The sequence below is a fragment of the Psammomys obesus genome, unplaced genomic scaffold (genome assembly GCF_907164565.1).
Source record: "Psammomys obesus unplaced genomic scaffold, mPsaObe1.curated_primary_1811, whole genome shotgun sequence".
In the NCBI taxonomy this organism is placed as follows: Eukaryota; Metazoa; Chordata; class Mammalia; order Rodentia; family Muridae; genus Psammomys; species Psammomys obesus.
The window spans coordinates 18174445-18195887 of NW_026596117.1; positions in this window are offsets into that span (position 1 = coordinate 18174445).

Genomic DNA, 21443 nt, shown 5'->3' on the forward strand with positions numbered 1-21443 from the left:
TGTGTGTGTGTGTGTGTGTGTGTGTGTGTGTGTGTGTGTGTGTGTGTTTCTTTTGGGTGTTGTTTTCTTTATTTGGGGAGTTTGTGTATGTATTGGGTTTTTGTGTTTTTTTTTTTTTTTTTTTTTTGAGAAGGAAATTTAAGTTGGGTGGTAACAAAGGGGAGAGGGATCTAGAAAGACTTGGTAGAGGGAAAGAACACAGTGAGTTTATGACCAGCCTAGATTATGTAGCTTGTTCAAGACAACCTCAAATAAGATATGCTTTTGTTCCTGTTGTTCGTGATCTTGTTCTTAATCTTATTCTTGTTTTTGATACAGGCTTTCTTTGTGTAATCCTGGCTAGCCTGGAACTTGTTCTGTAGACCAGGCTCTCCTCAAACTCAGAGTTCTATCTGCCGTTGTTCCCAAGTGCTGAGATTAAAGTCATCCACAGCCACTTCATGGCTTAAATATGAAACTCTCATTTTCTCTATAAGAATATTAAAAATGATATATTCTAGAAATATAGAAAAAATAAAATAATTTCTATATACAATATTTTTTTCTTTTCTAATAAAATATGTACTACTTGCATAACTTTTATGTGATAAATGTTAAAACTAAAAAAGGAGGAAGTAAAGTCTCTAAATTGGTTATTTCACAGAGGTAATTAGTCACTATTTAAAGGCAGAGGTTTCTATATCTCTATATACCTGTATATGCATCTTCACAGGCAGTAACATAATTAGTTGTAGTCACATATTTGGACTACCAAATGAAAACGGCAAGCTCTTCCATCACCACCCCTCAGGAGGGAGGACAGCTTTGCTAGGCCACAGAAGAGAACATTGCAGCCAGTCCTGAAGAGACTTGATAAGCTAGGGTCAGATGGAGGGTAAAGAGGTCCTCCCCTGTTAGTGGACTTGGAAAGGGGCTGGTAGAAGATGAGGGAAGGAGGGTGGGATTGGGAGGAAATGAAGGAGGGGGCTATGGCTGGGCTACAAAGTAAATAATCTGTGATTAATATAAAAATAAATTAATTAAAAAAACTTATGTGTCTAATTTTGTTCTCATTTCTCATATTTATACAAACTAAATGGTTAAAGGGAAAAACTTCAGAAACTTCAGTTTAAAACAATTTCTATGAGATTTTATATTACCGTTGTTGGGTGCCCTAAGTCACAACTCTGAATTTGTTCCCTTATATTTGTGGTCAAGCAAGTTAAGAGGAAGGTGAGAGGAGTCAGGGATCCTTATCATTGGTTTGTAATATATGTTCCCAATGCTTGAACTCCTTTAACATCCTTAAAACTTCCCATGACATGAATGGCAAACTGCATAATTTTTAATTAAGAATTCAAGTGTAAGGGTCAAAATTAAGACATATTTCTGAAAGAAATGTTTAACATTTTGTCGTTATAATTCATCCATGTATAAGTACTATCTCCCAAGTTCACTATTCACAGGTAATTACCTATGTAGTCTCTATTTTACCCTGGACTTTTTATGCATAAACAGGGTTCTTCTTTCAAGTAAAATGCTTTATTTTACCTAAAGTAGAGAGCCATTTCAATGAATGTATCCTCGGGAACATGAAACATGTTTTCACCATATTCTTTCCCATCTATCTCTTCCTTTCTGTCTCTTGTCTCACTTATGACCATCTTACAAATTTATTTATAAAAAATAAATGTAAAAATAACTTCTCAATTTTGCATCTCTGTCACACTCCCTCCCTGCTCTCCTTTCAGTCCTACCCTCTCACCCTGTACCCCCTTCTTTTTTTAACTTTTATTAATTACATTTTATTCATTTTGTATCCCCCCCATAAGCCCCTCCCTCCTCCCCTCGAGGTTCTACCCTCCCCCCCCTTTCTGCATGCATGCCCCTCCCCAAGTCCACTGATAAGGGAGGTCCTCCTCTCCTTCTTTCTGATCTTAGTCTATCAGTTCTCATCAGAAGTGGTTGCATTGTCAGGGTTCTAGGTTATCTCCACGGATAGTCCTTAGTTGGAGTATGAGTCTCTGGGAAGTTCCCTGTGTTCAAATTTTCTTGTTCTGTTGCTCTCCTTGTGGGGTTCCTGTCCTCTCCAGCTTTTACTATTTCCCACTTCTTACATATAATTCCATTCACTCTGTCCATCAGTTGGCCATCAGGCTCAACATCTCTTTGACAGTCTGCACGGCAGAGGCTTTCAGAGGCCTTCTTCTCAAAAAAAAAAAAAAAAAACGGCAAATTCCCCCTTACAAACCCACTTCTGCCCATTGAGTTACATCAGGACATAGTACATCCTCGACTATTGAAGATAGACAAGGCAGCTGAACTTGGGGATAGTGACCCCAAAGGAGTCAACCAAGTCCGTGTAACATGCTCCCCTTGTTGCCAGGGGTCCTATAGGAAGACCAAAGTGCTTATCAGGCACATTTATGTCAAGGGCCTACGTCCAGTCCATCGTGTCTTAGTCTCCATAAGCCCTAATACGCCCAGGGTAGTTGACACTGTTGGTCTTCTTTAAGAGTTCCTGTCTTCTTCAGGACCTTCTATCTTTTCCACACTCCTCCACAAGACTCCCCTAGCTCCTGACAATGTCCGGCTAAGAGTCTCAGCATCTTTTTAGTTCTGCTGCTGCATGGAACCTCTCAGAGAACAGTCATGCAGGGCTGTCTGCAGGCATAGCAGGGTATCATTAGTAGTGTCAGGGGTTGCCTTTCTCCTGTGGGGTGGATCTCAGGTGGGGCCAGTCATCAGTTGGCCATTCCCCATTCTCTGCTCCATCTTTATTCCTACACATCCTATAGGCAGTGTGGATTTTAGATTGAAGGATTTGTGGAAGGGTTAGTGTCCCCTTCGCTCCACTCCAAGTCTTGCATGGCTAGGGGGTAGTCGTTTAAATCTCCATTACTCCACAGATAGGTATCTCAGCTGGAGTCATCCCCATTTTCTTTCAGGAAAATACTCTGTCATAGATCTCCAGCTTGTCTCAGAGATGTCCTTCCCCCTCAGGTTTCCTCCTCTCTCCCAAAGGCCTTTCCCTTCCCACTCACACTTTCCCAACCTCTGATCCCCACCCTCATTCATCTCCCCTTTTCATCCACTTTCAACCTTCACTATGACTATCCTTTTATGATGGTAATGCTTGCTATTCAATTTGCTACTCAATAGCAAAACAAAACATCTTTCATTTGCCATTTCTGTAAATTTCTATCATGAAAAAATTTCAGGCTATAAATTATATCACTGAATATAGACTTAGAAGCAATCTAAGGAATATTCTCTATTTTATATTTCTACAATGTAGAAACAAGAGCATTAGTAACAGATGTCCCTGGAGAGGATATTTTGATAAAATGACCAAAAAAATGATGAGTAATAAATGATTAATATGCTTTTTTGTAGAAAATGCATTATTTATTTCTATACCATGTAATTGAATAATTATCTATGTCATCTTTCTTTGATAACTGAACAGATTTTATATGTGAGTTGGTGAGGGCTACCTTTAAAGACTCCATTCTATTAGATGGTTTCACAATCTTCACCTAAGTTCTTTGGTTTTTTTTTTTTAATAATGTATTTAATTTTATTTTATGTGCATCAGCATGAAGTTGTCAGATCCCTTGGAAATGGAGACAGTTATGAGCTGCCATGTGGGTGCTGGGAATTGAACTTGGGTCCTTTGGAAGAGCAGACAGTGCTCTTAACCACTGAGCCATCTCTCCAGCCCCAAGTTCTTTGTTTTTATATAAACTAATTTAAATATATGTTGAGTAAGTACTCTAATGGGACTTTTCCTGAAAATATTTGAAATAATTATAAAATTAATGGCCAGGAAAGGACAGCAGGTGATGTAAAGCATACCTACAATTTCCTGTTAATTAGAGTTTTGCATAAACAAACTAAGGAGTTTGTCAGAAAATTTGTAATAAAGATATTCCATGTTCTTTAAGAAATATGTCAATTTTTTTTGGAACAGTTATGACCCACTAACCGACGCTGGCATGCTAGCTTCCAGCTTCATCCTCTGATATGCTTTGCTTACATTCAAATTTTTATTTTTAAAACCAAAACACTGACTAAATTCTATACTGTTAATGAAATACAATTTAAAATTACTTCCTAATCCTTCTGACTCATTATTGTGGAAATTAGAAGTTGCTGGTGTGCTCTTTTGTAATATTTCTTATCTTTGAGTGTCTCTTATATCCCAAGCTGTCCTCAAGCTCAACATGTAGCTCAGCTCAGAAGACCTTTAAACTCTGACCTTCTTAATTATAACTCCCGAATGCTAGGTTACGGTATGAGTCACCGTGTCCAGTTTTGCATTGAAGTCATGACTTTTTTTCACAGTTAGCGGTCACATTACTAATGGAACTGTGCCCTCAAGTTCCTTGATACTTCTAAACTACATACACACTTAGCATACATTGTAAAACAGCAAAATGTAATAGTTTTATGTATGTATCTGTATTTATTTATGTATATTACCAAGATTTGGGGTTCAAACTGACTCAATTCTACATATCACTGTCTCAGTCGTAATTTCCTTTTCCCTCGTGACTGACTCTTGTTCTGACTTTTCCATTTAGACACTTTCTTACTTCAGGCCTAATTTTTCTCTCACTCCAAAGGTTGCAATAATATTGAACTGTTGATTACAACTAAATTTTCTATTTGTTATGGAGTATCTTGAATGCCAGACATTCTGATGGATAATACTTATTAGTGAGTAAAATACACAATCAAATTTGCTTGTCTTGATGTAGGCTTATTCCTTTGGCAGTCCATATTAGTTATGTCAAAATTATTATCATAGATAACTAGAAGTTATAATGCATAAACACACATAATAACTTGGAAAACACATGTTATAATCTCTATGCTCGATTGTGCATTGGATTATAGTAACTTCAAAGAGACTGAGTTCAACTAAATAGGAATGGTTGATAAACACAAATCATATAATTGCTAAAGCTGAATCTAGAACTTCACTTTATTTAGTCTGATCCCCTTACTAGGACACCCACTTGGAGACTGAGCTACCATGGGCTCTCCCCCCAACCCCTTAGAAAACCAACTTCTGCCCATTAAGTTACATCAGGACTTAGTACATCCTCTTCTTTTGAAGGCCTAGTGGACAGTGACCCAAAATCAGGCAATAAGATATGACCCATGCCCCCCTTGTTACTAGGGGACCTACATGAAGACCAAACTGCCCATCAGTCACAATTGTGTCATGGGCCTAGGTCCAGTCCATGCTCTTTGGTTGGTACTTAGTCTCTGTAAACCCCAGTGGGCCTAGGGTAGTTGACATTTTTGGTCTTCTTTAGGAGTTCCTGTCCTCTCCAGGACCTTCTTTCTTCTCCACACTCCTCCACAAGCTCTTCTAGCTCCTGAAAATGTCCGCTATTTGTCTCAGCATCTGTTTAGTTCTACTGCTTCATGGAGTCTCTCAGAGAACAGTCATGCAGGGCTGTCTGCAAGCATAGCAGGGTATCATTAGTAGTGTCAGGGGTTGTCTCTCTCCTGTGGGGTGGGTCTCAGGTGGGGCCAATTGTCGGTGGCCCATTCCCCGTTCTCTGTTCCATCTTCATTCCTGCAAATCCTTTAGGTTTGGGGGAATTTTCAATAACAACTTATGTCTTGGATAGTTTTTGTTTTTTTTTTTTTTTTAACCACTGAATGGATTTTATTACATTGAAACAGAGAATTCCCTAAGGAAAATTTAGAAATCTAACAGTCTCTTTCAAAGGAAGTCTTGCCAATATAGTTTTTGCTTCTTTTACATGTAATTTAAAACAGATATGACCAGTGGCCATCAGATGGACCAAATCTATGGAACATTTCTTGTCCACAACAAGATTTAGTATGACATTTATGACTTTTGAGATAAATATCATTCTCAAATATTTCATAAAATTAAAAAAAGGGTATATGACCAAAAAAAAAATAACCCTCACAAACCAGCAATATTTTATATGTAGCCCTCTACAGAAAAAAAAAAAAAAATTAGTGAATCCTACTGGAGACTTTGAATAAGGATTTTTATGAAATAATCCAAACATCTTGGATATACAAATATCTATAGGATATTTTTTAAATTTTTTATTAATTACACTTTATTCATTTTGTATCCCCCCATAAGCCCCTACCTCCTCCCCTGCCGATCCCACCCTCCCTCCCCTTTCTGCATGCATGCCACTCCCCAAGTCCACTGATAGGGGAGGTTCTCCTCTTCTTTCTGATCTTAGTCTATCACTTCTCATCGAAAGTGGCTGCATTGTCCTCTACTGTGGCCTGGCAAGGCCGCTCCCCCCTCAGGGGGAAGTGATCAAAGAGCAGGCCAATCAGATTATGTCAGAGGCAGTCCCTCTTCCCATTACTATGTAACCCACTTGGACACTGAACTGCCATGGGCTACACCTGTGCAGGGGTTCCAGGTCATCTCCACAAATAGTCCTTGGTTGGAGTATGATTTTCTGGGAGGTTCCCTGTGTTCAAATTATCTTGTTCTGTTGCTCTCCTTGTGGAGTTCCCGTCCCCTCCAGCTCTTACTATTTCCCACTTCTTACATAAAATTCCATTCACTCTGCCCATCAGTTGGCCATCAGGCTCAGCATCTGCTTTGGCAGTCTATACTGCAGAAGCTTTCAGAGGCCCTCTGTGGCAGGTTTCAAGGTTGTTTCCTGTTTTCTTCTGGCTTTCAGAGGCCCTCTGTAGCAGGTTCCGAGGTTGTTTCATATTTTCTTTTTCTTCTGATGTCCATCCTCTTTGCCTTTCAGGATGGGGATTGAACATTTTAGTTAGGGTCCTCTCTTTTGCTTAGTTTGTTTAGTGTACAGATTTTAGTGGGTTTATTCTATATTGTATGTTTATATGAGTGAGTATATACCATGCATATCCTTTTGCTTCTGAGACAACTCACTCAGGATGATCCTTTCCAGGTCCCACCATTTACTTGCAAATTTCATGATTTCCTTATTTTTCATTGCTGAGTAATACTCCATTGTATAGATGTAGCACAATTTCTGCATCCATTCTTCAGTTGAGGGGCATCTGGGTTGTTTCCAGCTTCTGACTATTACAAATAAAGCTGCTACAAACATGGTTGAGCAAATGTCCTTTTTGTGTACTTGCGCCTCTTTTGGGTATATGCCTAGGAGTGGTATGGCTGGATCTTGAGGAATCGCTATTCCTAGTTGTCTGAGAAAGTGCCAGATTTATTTCCAGAGAGGTTGTACCAGTTTACATTCCCACCAGCAGTGGAGAAGGGTTCCCCTTTCTCCACAACCTCTCCAGCATGTGTTGTCACTTGAGTTTTTGATCTTGGCCATTCTGATGGGTGTAAAGTGAAATCTCAGGGTTGTTTTGATTTGCATTTCCCTAATGGCTAATGAGGTTGAACATTTCTTTAAGTGCTTCTCTGCCATTCGATATTCCTCTACAGAGAATTCTCTCTTTAGCACTGTTCCCCATTTTTTAAGTGGATTACTTGGTTTGTTGCTTTTCAGCTTCTTTAGTTCTTTATATATATTGGATATGAGTCCTCTGTCAGATAAAGGGTTGGTGATGATTCTTTCCCAATCTGTAGGCAGTCGCTTTGTTTTGATGACGGTGTCCTTTGCTTTACAGAAGCTTTTCAGTTTCATGAGGTCCCATTTATTGACTGTTGCTCTTAGAGCCTGTGCTGTTGGTGTTCTGTTCAGGAAGTTTTCTCCTGTACCAATGAGTTCTAGGGTATTCCCCACTTTTTTTTCTAGCCGATTTAATGTGTCTGGTTTTATGTTGAGGTCTTTGATCCACTTGGACTTCAGTTTTGTGCAGGGTGATAAGTATGGATCTATTTTCATTTTTCTACATGTAGACATCCAGTTGGACCAGCACCATTTGTTGAAGATGCTATCTTTTTTCCATTGTATGGTTTTGGCATCTTTGTCAAAGATCAGGTGTCCCTAAGTGTGTGGGTTTATTTCTGGGTCTTCTATTCGATTCCATTGATCCACCATTCTGTTTCTATGCCAGTACCATGCAGTTTTTATAACTGTTGCTCTATAGTACAGCTTGAGATCAGGGATGGAGATACCTCCAGAAGATCTTTTATTGTAGAGGATTGTTTTAGCAATTCTCGGTTTCTTGTTATTCCATACGAAGTTGAGAATTTTTCTTTCCAGGTCTGTAAAGAATTGTATTGGCAATTTGATGGGAATTGCATTAAATCTGTAGATTGCTTTTGGTAAAATGGCCATTTCTATTATGTTAATCCTGCCAAGCCATGAGCATGGGAGATCTTTCCATCTTCTCATATCTTCCTCTAATTCTTTCTTCAGAGACTTGAAATTTTTTTCATACAAGTCTTTGACTCGCTTGGTTAGGGTTACACCAAGGTACTTTATGTCATTTGTGGCTATTGTGAATGGTGTTGCTTCTCTAATTTCTTTCTCAGCCCTTTTGTCTTTGGTAAACAGGAGGGCTACTGATTTTTTTTAGTTAATTTTGTATCCGGCCACTTTGCTGAAAGTGTGTATCAGCTATAGGAGTTCCCTGTTAGAGTTTTTGGGCTGACTCATATATACTATCATATCATCTGCAAATAGAGATAATTTGACTTCTTCCTTTCCCATCTGTATCCCCTTGATCTCCTTCGACTGTCTTATTGCTCTAGCAAGGACTTCCAGCACTATGTTGAAGAGATATGGAGAGAGTGGGCAGCCTTGTCTTGTCCCTGATTTCAGTGGGATTGCTTTAAGTTTCTCTCCGTTCAGTTTGATGTTGGCTATAGGATTGCTGTAAATCGCCTTTACTATGTTTAGATATGTGCCTTGTATCCCTGATCTCTCCAGTACTTTAAACATGAATGGATGTTGGATTTTGTCAAATGGGTTTTCAGCATCTAGGGAGATTATGATGTGTTTTTTTTTCTTTCAGTTTGTTAATATGGTGGATCACATTGATGGATTTCCATATATTGAACCACCCCTGGATACCTGGGATGAAGCCTACTTGGTCATAGTGGATAATATTTTTGATGTGTTCTTGGATCCGGTTTGCAAGTATTTTGTTAAGTATTTTTGCATCAATGTTCATAAGGGAGATTGGCCTGAAATTCTCTTTCTTTGTTGAGTCTTTGTGAGGTTTAGGTACCAAGGTGATTGTGGCTTCATAGAATGAGTTTGGTAATGTTCCTTCTGTTTCTATTTTGTGGAATAGTTTGAAGAGAATTGGAGTTACCTCTTCTTTGAAGGTCTGGTAGAATTCTGCGCTGAAGCCATCTGGTCCTGGGCTTTTTTTGGATGGGAGACTTTTGATGACTGCTTCTATTTCTTTGGGGGATATAGGACTATTTAATTGATTTACCTGGTCCTGATTCAGCTTTGGTGAGTCAAATCGATCAAGAAAATTGTCCCTTTCATTTAGATTTTCAAATTTTGTGGTATATAGACTTTTGAAGTAAGTCCTAATGATTGTTTGGATTTCCACAGTGTCTGTAGTTATGTCCCCCTTTTCATTTCTGATTTTGTTGATTTGGGTGGTGTCTCTCTGCCTTTTAGTTAGCTTGGCTAAGGGTTTGTCGATCTTGTTGATTTTCTCAAAGAACCAGCTCTTGGTTTCATTGATTCTTTGAATTGTTTTATTTGTTTCTAATTGATTGATTTCAGCCCTGAATTTGATTATTTCCAGCTGTCTACTCCTTTTTGGTGTGTCTGCTTCTTCTTTTTCTAGGGTTTTTAAGTGGGCCATTAAGTTGCTTGAAAGAGCTGTCTCGAATTTCTTCTTGAAGGCACTTAGTGCTATGAACTTTCCTCTTAGCACTGCTTTCATTGTGTCCCACAAGTTAGGGTATGTTGTGTCTTCATTTTCATTGAGTTCTAGAAAGGCTTTAATTTCTTTCTTTATTTCTTCCCTGACCCAGCTGTCATTTAGTAACAAGTTGTTCAGTTTCCATGTGTGTATAGACTTTTTGCTATTTCTGTTGTTGTTGAAGTCCAGCTTTATTCCATGGTGATCAGACAGGATACAAGGGATTATTTCAGTCTTCTTGTATCTGTTGAGGCTTGCTTTGTGACCAACTATATGGTCTATTTTGGAGAAGGTTCCATGAGATGCTGAGAAGAAGGTAAATTCTTTTGTGTTTGGGTGTAAAGTTCTGTAGATGTCTGTGAGGTCCATTTGATTCATGACCTCTGTCAGAGATATTGTTTCTTTGTTTAATTTCTGCTTTGTTGACCTGTCCTTTGTTGAGAGTGGGGTGTTGGTGTCTCCCAGTATTAATGTGTGGGGATCTATATGTGGTTTAAATTTTATCAATGTTTCTTTTACAAATGTGGGTGCTCTTGTATTTGGGGCATAGATGTTCAGGATTGTGATGTCTTCCTGGTGGAATTTTCCCTTGATGAGCATGAAGTGTCCTTCCTCATCTCTTTTTATTAATTTTGGTTGAAAGTCTATTTTATCAGATATTAGAATGGCTACTCCTGCTTGTTTCTTGGGTCCATTTGCTTGGAAAGTCGTCTTCCAACCTTTTACCCTCAGGTAATGTCTATCTTTGTGTCTTAGGTGTGTTTCTTGTATGCAACTGATTGCTGGGTTTTGTTTACGTATCCATTCTGTTAATCTGTGTCTTTTTACTGGAGAGTTGAGTCCATTGATGTTGAGAGAAATTAATGACCAGTGGCTGTTAGATCCTTTGATTTTGATGTTGGCTGTGTTCATAAGGTTGTGTGCTTGGTTGCTTTTTGTTTTGCTGTAGTAAGGTTAATTACTTCCTGTGTTTTCTTGACAGAAGCTAATTTTCTTGGGTTATATTTTCCCTTCCAGTATCTTCTGTAATGCTGGATTTGTGTGTAGGTATTGTTGAAATTTGTTTTTGTCATTGAATATCTTGTTTTCTCCGTCTATGAGGACTGAGAGTTTTGCAGGGTATAGTAGCCTGGGTTGACATCTGTGTTCTCTTAGGGTCTGCATGATATCTGTCCAGGCCCTTCTGGCTTTCATAGTTTCTGTTGAAAAGTCAGGTGTGATTCTAATGGGTTTGCTGTTATATGTTACTTGGCCTTTTTCCCTTGCAGCTTTTAGTATTTTTTCTTTGTTCTGTATACTTACTGTTTTGATTATTATGTGGCGGGAGGATTTTCTTTTCTGGTCAAATTTGTTGGGTGTTCTGTAGGCCTCATGTATCCTTATTGGCTTCTCCTTTAACTTGGGGAAATTTTCTTCAATGATTTTGTTGAAAATATTTTCTGGGCCTTGGAGAAGGGAGTCTCCTTTTTCCTCTATTCCTATTATTCTTAGGTTTTGTCTTTTCATATTGTCTTGGATTTCTTGGATGGTCTGTGTCAGGAATTTTTTGGATTTAACATTTTCTTTGACAGATACATTGATTTCTTCCATTGTATCTTCTACACCTGAAATTCTTTCTTCCATTTCTTGTATTCTGTTGGTTATGCTTACCTCTGTAGTTCCTGTTTTCTTCCCTAAATTCTTCCTCTCCATTATTTCCTCCATTTGTGTTTTCTTTAATTTTTCTAGTTCTATCTTCAGGTCTTGAGTTGTTTTGTTTACTTCCTTCACCTGTCTGCTTGTATTTTCCTCTTTTTCTTTTAGTTCCTTCAACTCTGTCTCTTTGATTTCTTTCAGTGATTTAATTATTTCTTCTCTGAAGGCCACAAGCTGTTTGGTTGCATCTTCCCGTATTTCTTCACGGATGGCCCTAATCTGCTTGTCTTTATCTTCCTCCATTTCTTTACGGATAGCCATGATCCGTTTGGTTTTATCTTCCTCTAATTCTTTACGTGTTTTATCTGTTTCCTCTATTATTCTCTTCATCAGCATAGATGTAAGGTCATCTTCTTGATTTTCTATTATGCTGCATTGTTCAGGGCTGTTCGCCCCTGGATGGCTGGGTTCTGGAGATGCCATATTGCTCTGTCTTTTGTTTGTTGAGCCTTTACGCTGACCTCTACCCATTGGGCTGATTTAGGTGTTGGCTGTTAGTTTCTGTGCTTCCTGGAGTCCTGAGGTAGGGAGTATCTCCTTGGCCGGAAGATGATTTTTCCTGAAGGAGTCCTTCTCTGCTTTTTGGTTATGGTCACTGTATGGCCAGTGTTTCTCCGGAGTTGCCACTGCTCACCTCAGGTTTATAGCCCTGAGTAGTAGCTGTGGTCTATGTTAGGCAGGGGGCGATCTCCTCTTACCCATAGAATTTCTCAAGACAGCTGCCCCACTGCTGGGTTTCTTGTTATAAATTTAGTGTGCTGCTGCTCACTAAATTTCCATGTACAGTCCTCTTGAAGAAACTGCTGATTCCCTAGCTGTGGGGTTTTCTCCCAACAGGGAAACTCAGTCTGTTATCCTGGGGCGCACAGTTCTGTCCGGGAAAGTGGGAGGTGCACTCAGCAAGTCTCTGGGCCAGAGGCTTGCTCTGCTCTGTGCCTGGAGAATGTGCACCTAGGTTGAGTTGGCGCCTGGGGGCACTGTTCTGGTCTGGAGGCTGGGTGCCTCACTCTGGACCAGAAGCTGTGTGTCTTTGTCTAGGATGGGGGATGCAGGTACCGCTCTGGTCCAGACGCTGTGGGTGCAGCCCCCCTGAAGGATCAGGGATTCCCACAGTTTTTACAGTCCAGCCAGGGACAACTGGCCATTCCCTGGCACAGTATCTGAGGGCTGCTGTAATGGCTCTTCGGCTCCTGCAGGTCTGAGGATGCAGCTGTGTGTCCCAGTGCCCCAGGGGAACTCAACAATGGCTGCAGAGCACAGTGCTACTGCCTGCACTAGAGTCTGCGTGAGTCCAGGAAGTGTTTTGGTGCTGGGTGTCCTAAGTGTTAGAGCTGCTGACCCTCTCCGCTGGGGGTTTCCTCCTGCCAGAGACACGCAGTCTGGTGCCTTGGTGCCCACAGTTCTATCTGAGGCGGCGAATCACGTGCTGAGACATGGCTCCGTGCAGGAGCCTGGGTTCCTGGCTCTGGGTCCGCGCTGGCTCTTGGGGTGCCCGCGGAACCCGAGTCTTTTCCAGGGGATGTCTGGGTAACCTGGGGTCGGTCCCAATTGTTTCCCAATTGTTATCTCTCAACTGGGAAATCCAGCCTATGGTGTTGTGGGCCCACAGTTCAGTCTGGGACAGTAACCAGATCGCACTGGCATGTAGCCCGGGCTGAAGACCAAGAGCCTGGAGGAACCGGGATCTCTTCTGCAGTTTAGCCGGGTGAGTTAAAGCTGATTGAATCCCCCACCATGGGGTATCCTCTCACCTGAGAAACACAACCACTTGTGTTTTATGGCCACGAGTTCTGATTGCTGGTCACTGTGCCAATCCTGCTGTGCTGCTCCTCAGAATGAGAGTCCTCCCGGAGCCGCCATCTTGCCCCGCAGTTGATCTATAGGATTTTTAAATCAGTGTTAGTTATGTCAAGTCATTTTTACATGTTTAAAATGCAAATTTACTAAAAGTAGTAAAACAGAGGATACATTTCCTTGACCTTCTTTCTTGTATTTTGTGTATAAAAACATAAAAACACATTTGTATGTTTTTTTTAACTAGCCATATTGAAAATCTGTGGACTCTTGTTAAAAATACATCTTTCCAGCTTTTAAAAGATTTAAAGAAAACTATTATTGTTTCTCATATAAAATGTATGCATGATCTCCTGTTCCAAAGAGTCTATTTATTCCATGTTATTTCTTTCATCTTCAATTATATAATATTGATAGTTTAAGTGTTTTAATGAATATTTCATTTATTTCTCTGGCTCATAGAATATGGCTAAGGAGCTAGAAAATCATAAATAATGAAATGCCCTCCCTTGTTCTTTGTGAGCTTCCAATGTCAATCTGGCAAAAGAATATATAACATATGGGTCTCATCACAATCATTTAAATTCAACCCACCATGTTTTCTGACACAGCCAGAAATGGTGTGGAATTCCAAAACCTTAGAATGGTGGATAGGAAGTGTATACTCTTGAGATTACAAAAACATATGTTTTCACTTTCAGTTTAATCATGCCTAACAGTTTTCAATTGCCAATCATTGCATCCTGCTGTGAACAAGACAGAGAGTGGTGAATCTTTTAAAAGTGTAGAAATTTGCAATTATGAGAATTAAATCTTGACAATAAATACCCATGTTTATGGCTCTTGCATTTGGAAAATTAAAATTAACCCAACCCTTAATTAAGTACCCAATCTAGGATTATAATAAAAAATGGGGAGTGACTTTCTAACTTCAAAAATTATACCATCAATCGCATGAAAGAATGTAAGCCTATATTTCATGAAAGTAGAGGTGAAAAGGGTCAGCTAAGGCAAAGTAGGGAAGTGGAAGATAAGTGTTAGCTCCTATTGCTGTGATAAAACGCTGTGACTAAGAAAATGTAAGGTAGAAAGGGTTTGTTTCATCTTACAGTTCTAATCAGATAAGAATTCCCATGGGTGTTGTATTGTACACCAGCAAGTGGCAGGCATGACAGCTGGAGCCCAAGAGGAGGTACTTCTTCTAGCAAAGTCACACATCCTTAATCTCTCCAAACAGTACCAGGACCAAGTGTTCAATTCCTTGAGCCTACTAGGGACATTCTTTTTTTTTTTAATTTTATTTTTTTCTTATCAGTTACATTTTATTAACTCTGTATCCCAGCTGTGTCCCGATCCCTCATTCCCTCCCAGTCCCTCCCTCCCTCCCTCATCTCCACCGTGCCCCTTGCCAAGTCCACTGATAGGGGGGACCTCCTCCCCATTCATCTGATCCTGTTTTATCAGGTATCTTCAGGACTGGCTGCAAAGCTCTCCTCTGTGGCCTAACAGGACTGCTCCTCCCTTGGGGGGTGGGGAGGCCAAAGAGCCAGTCATTGAGTTCCTGTTAGAAATAGTCCTTGTTCCCCTCACTATGGGAAACCAATTGGTTACTGAGCTACCACAGGCTACATCTGAGCAGAGGTTCTAGGTTATATCCATACATGGTCCTTGGTTGAATGTCAGTCTCAGAAAAGACCCTGTGCCCAGATATATTTGGTCCTTGTGGAGCTCCTATCCTTTCCTCATCAGACTAACTCCCCTTCTTTCATATGATTCCCTGTACTCTGCCACAGGTTTGGTCATGAGTCTTTGCTTTGAAAACACTGCTAGCTAGAGTCTTTCAAATGCGCTCAGTAGACTCCTGTCATACGTTCAATGCATATCCCATCTGTCTTTCTAAACGAGGATTGATAATCTTACCTCATGTCCGCTCTCTTGATTACCTTTTTAGGTGTACAGATTTCATTATGTTTATCACATCTTATAGGTCTATATAAGTGAGTATATACCGTGTTTGTCTTTCTCCTTCTGGGATATTTCACTCAGGATGATCTTTTCTAGATCCCACCATTTGCCTGCAAATTTCATGATTTCCTCCTTTTTGATTGCTGAGTAGTATTCCATTGTGTAAAAATACCACAATTTCTGTACCCATTCCTCCGTTGATGGACATCTGGGTTGTTTCCAGGTTCTGGCTATTACAAATAAAGCTGCTATAAACATGGTTGAGCAAATACCCTGTTTGTGTACTTGAGCAAACTTTGGGTATATACCTAGCAGTGGTATAGCTGGGTGTTGAGGAAGCACTATTCCTAATTGTCTTAGAAAGCGCCAGATAGTTTTCCAGAGTGGTTGTACCAGTTTACATTCCCACCAGCAGTGGAGGAGGGTTCCCCTTTCTCCACAACCTCTCAAGTATGTGTTGTCCCTTGAGTTTTTCATCTTGGCCATTCTGATGGGTGTAAGGTGGGTGATATCTCAGGGTCAGTTTGATTTGCATTTCCCTGCTGGCTAATGAGGATGAGCATTTCTTTAAGTGTTTCTCTGCCATTCGATATTCCTCTGTCGAGAATATTCTGTTTAGCTCTGTTCCCCATTTTTTTAATTGGATTACTTTAGTTGGATGATCAGATGTAGCCCATAGACTCAGTCTCCTAGTAAGTTTCCTAATAAGGGGAGCAGGGGCTTTTTCTGGTATGAACTCAGTGACAGACACTTTGATCACTTCCCCTTGATGGTTGCAGCCTTGGTAGGCCACAGTGGAAAACAATGGAACCAGTCCTGATGAGACCTGTTAGCCTAAAGTAAAATAGGAGAGGAAGGCCTCATCCTCTAGGTGAGGACTATGGAGGGGAATGGGGGAGAAGAGGGAGGGAGGAAGGGATTGGGAGGTGAAGAGGGAGGAAGGAAGAGATTGGGAGGTGATGAGGGAGATACAAATTGAATAAATTGTAATAAATGATAATAACAAATTTTTAAAAAAATAAAAATAAAAAATCTAGGGCCCAATGGTTCCAGCACAGAACTATACCAGACCTTCAAAGAAGAGCTAATTCCAATATTCTTCAAACTATTTTACAAAATAGAAACAAAAAGGTACATTACCAAACTAATTCTTGAGACCACAGTCACCTTAATACCTATACTGTACAAAGACCCAGCAAAGAGAATTTCAGACCAATTTCCCTTATGAAATTTAAAGCAAAGACAATAAAATATTTGAAAACTGAATCCAAGAACAAAGATATCATCCACCATTACCAAGTAGGCTTCATCCCAGGCATGTAGGACTGGTTCAATATACAGAAATTTATCAATGTAAACCACCATATAAACAAGCTATAAAAGAAGATAATAAAGAACACCACATGATCATCTCCTTATTTGACAACATCCAACATCCATTCATGTTTATAATCTTGGAGATATCAGGGATACAAGGCGTATACCTAAACATAATAGAGGCAATATAAAACAAGCCTATAGCCAACATCAAACTAAATGGAGAGAAACTTAAATCAAACCCACTAAAACCCGGGGCAAATCAAGGCTGTCCACTAACTCTGTATCTCTTCAGCATAGTACTTGATGTCATATCTCAAGCAATAAGACAATTAAAGGAGTTCAAGAGAATTCGAACCAGGAAGGAAGAAGTCAAAGTATCACTATTTGCAGATGATATCATAGCATACTTAAGTGAACCTCAAGATTCTACCACAGAACACCTACAGTTGATAAACACCTTCATCACTGTGTCTGGATACAAAATTAACTCAAAAAGTCAGTACCCCTCCATTATTCAGTATCCCTCTTGTATTAAAAAAGACAAAGGGGCTCAGAAAGAAGTTAGAGAAACAACACCCTTCACAATAGCCACAAATAAATCAAAGTACCTTCATGTAGTTATAACCAAGAAAGTGAAAGACCTGTAAAAAAAAAAAAAAAAAACTCAAGTCTCTGAAAAAAGAAATTAAAGAAGATATCAGAAGATGAAAAGATCTCTATGCTAAAGGATTGGTAGGATTAATATACTAAAAATGGCCATCCTACCGAAAGCAATCTACAGATTCAATGCAATTCCCATCAAAATACCAACACAATTCTCTACACATCTTGAAAGAGCAATTTTCAACTTCATATGAAAACTCAAACAAACAAACAAACAAACAAAAAACTGAATTGCTAAAACAATCCTGTACAATAAAAGATCTCTGGAGATATCTCCATCCCTGATCTCAACCTGTACTATAGAGAAACAGTAAGAAAAACATCATGTTACTGGCATAATAACAGACTGTCAGATCAATGTAACTGAATTGAGCACCCAGAAATAAACCCACACACCTACAGATATCTAACTTTTGACAAAGAAGCCAAAACCATACAATGGAAAAAGATAATTCTTCAACAAATGGTACTGGTCTAAGTGGATGTCTACATATAGAAAAATGCAAATAGATCCACATTTATCACCCTGCACAAAAGTCAAGTTCAAGGGGATCAAAGACTTCAACATTAAACCAGACACACTAATTCTTAGAAGAAAATGTGGGGAAGAGTTTTAAACTGATTAGCACAGGAGACAGCTTTCTGAACAGAACACCAACAGCTCAGGCTCTAAGATCAACAAGCAATAAATAGAACCTCATGAAAGTTAAAAGAAAGCAAAGGACACTGTCAACAGAACAAAATAACAGCCAACACTTTGGGAAAAGATCTTCACCAACCCTACATCTGACAGAGGCTATCATTTAGCATATATAAAGACCTCAGAAAATTAAATAGCAGTAAATAAAATAATCCAATTTCAAAAATGGAGTATAGAGCTAAACAGAGAATTCTTAATAGAGGAATATATGTAATGGTGGAGAAACACTTAAAGAAATGCTTAAAGTCCTTAGTCATCAGAGAAGTATAATTCAAAACAACTCTACATTTCCATAAAACACTCATCAGAATGGCTAAAATCAAAAACTCTAGTGACAACACATGCTGGATAGGATATGGAGAAAGGGGAACTTCCTCCTTTACTGGTGGGAATGTAAACCTGTACAACCACTTTGGAAATCAATCCAGCACTTTCTCAGAAAACTGGAAATAGCATTTCCTCAAGACCCAGATATACCACTCCTGGGCATATACCCATACTATGCTACACCACACAAAAAGAACATTAGCAAATGTCCTGTTGATCACAAATATGTTCTTAGCAGCTTTATTCATAAGAACAAGAATCTTCAAACATCCTAGATGACTCTCAATGGAAGAATGCTAAGGAAACTGTGCTTCATTTACCCAATGGAATACTACTCACTAATAAACACAAAGAAATCATGAAATTTGCCCACAAATGTATGGAACTAGAGGACATCATTCTAAGTGAGGTAACCCAGAAGTTGAAAGACATGCATGGTATATACTCACTTACAAGTGAGTATACTCACTAATAAGTCATATAATATAGGATAAACATACTAAAATCTACAGACAAAAAAAAAAAAAAAAAAAAAAAAAAAAAAGCTAAACAACAAGGAGGAGCCTAGAAAAGATGCTCAGTTTTCATTCAGAACAGCAAACAAGATGGACAACCTGAAGTGGTAGAAGACAAGCAACAGGAAGGGAGCCTACCACAGATGTCTCCCGAAAGACTCCACCCAGCAAGCGGACCGAAGAAGATGCAGAAACACACAGCCAAACACTGGACAGACACAAGGAATCTTTTGGAAGAAAGCAGAGATAAAAAGACCCAGAGGGGACAGGAGCTCCTCAAGGTAGACCAACAAAGTCAAAACATCTGGGCCTAGGGGTTCCTGAAGAGACTGAAGCATCAACCAAGGCCCATGCATGGGGTGGACTTAGACCGCCTCCTCAGATGTAGCCCATAGGCAGCTGAGCTCTCATGTGGGTTCCCTATTAAGGGGAGCAGGGACAGTTTTTGACATGAATTTGGTTGCCTGCTGTTTGATCACCTCCCCCTGGTGAGGTGGCCTTACTAGACCACAGAGAAAGAGGATCCAGGCAGTCCTGGTGAAACCTGATAGACTAGTGTCAGATAATAGTGGAGGACGACTTCCCCTATCAGTTGACTAGGGGAGGGGAATAGAGGGAGATGAGTGAGAGAGGGTGGGACTAAGAGGAGATGAGGGAAGCGGCTACAACCAGGATACAAAGTGAACAAACTGTGAAAAATAATGAAAAAATAAATAATTTTATAAATTCCACTATTCAATACACATACCAAATTGTAGTGTATATATCAACCCCATATATTCTCTAGAAAAACACTGAGTAATAATTATGGTTTGATATACATATAAAATTATTCTCAAGATGGTAGAGACTAATTTTACTCTTTCATACAAGTACAAAATTTCTTTCATCTTGAAAGCCAATTAGCAATGTAAACTAGTTTAAATATTTTACATGAATTTCAAAGGCAAAGATCAAAGGACCATCCAGGCTTAGTTACTCTTAGCAGTTACATGGTCCAGTCACACATTCAAAGAGTAATTTGTTCTATAATATCCCTAGGGGGTGACATCTCATTCCCTTATGATAACTCTGAGTAGCTTTCAGCTTGACAATTTCAATTTTTTTATGGTGTAAAAAAAAAAAAGAAAAAAACCACACCTTCTTCATAATCTTTACCAGTTAATCTTTGCTCCATCATTCGTGCCCCTTTTAAATATTTAAAGCCTTTCACCTGCCTGTTCAAACCATTTTAAATAAGCGTTTGTCAACCATGATGAATTCCTCGTTACTCCTATTGCTTATACCATATTACATCAGGGGTGTGGTAAGGTAAACACCTGATGCTTGTAATGGCCAAATGATGCTAGCTAATCCCGCAGGGTAGAAGGGGTGTTGGATAGAATGGTTCGTGGTAATTGTGCAACACATGATTTCTTCTGATTCAATAATATGGACAGGATTTCTTCATGAAACCATTTACAGGAAGAGTTTTGTGGTTCTTGAATCCTTTTGCCTGTTGCTTCCATGTACTTTACCTCTCTTAGTATCTTTAAAGAATCTTTCTTCATTTTAATTATTTTCTTTAATTTTGAGATTATGATCATATTATTCTCTCTTCCCATTACTTCCTTTCATCCTTCCACTTTCCCTTCCATGCTGTCTTTCAAATCCTTACAAGATAATTATATTTCCCCTTCCCTTTCCTCCATACATCCCCCCATATACCCCTCTTTCAAACTCATGCCCTATTTTTCACTAATTTTTCTTACATATGAAAATGTATATGTTCATAAATATATGTTCCTAAATATGACCTGCTCAGGCCATATAGTGTTTCTTGCATTATGTTATCAGGGTTGCCTATTTGGAGCTAGAAAACTAATTGGTGTGCTCCTCCCTGCTACCAACTTCCCTAAGTTGCTTATAGTTCTTTGACCAGGATTGAAGGGCTTTCCCCCTACTCAGCTTGGCATGTCTATTGGTATCATCTTTAATCGTACGCACATGTGACAACAAAAACAAAAACTGCTTTCAAGTCACCTCTTTGTTGCTAGAATCAGACAAATAGCTAGTTTGTTTGACTTATAATCCATGGTCTGTATTTATACTTATTTTTGACTAATCACCTGAATATTATGCATTTGTTCTATGAAAGTCATGTGCTATATGAAATACAGTAATTATAAACAAGGTATGACTCTACCTGTGTCATCATAAGCTTTCTTAATCTCAAATGAGAAGATGGTCATTCACAAATATAATTAATTATTTTGTATCTTGTTTCATTTTGTATTATATAAACTATAATTATATATAATATAGTATATAAATAATATATATAATATAAATAATATAATATATAATACAATACAATAATGTAATATATAATACTATATATAATATTATATATATATAATATATATATATAGAAACAAACTATATATATATATATATATATATATATATATATATATATATATTTTGTTTCTCACCACAACCATCATACATCAAAAACAGAGCTGAAACTGTAAAACCTATATCATAGTTCTGGGATTTGTGTAACAAGAAAGAAAGTTAACAGCTTTAAAGAGATTGTTCATATTTAGATGGGCTGCATGGAAGGAAACCTGAACAGGTGACAGCTAAACTAAAGACCTTATGTAAAGAAAAATATAGACATTCTGTAATCAAGCTGCTACTAGAACGAG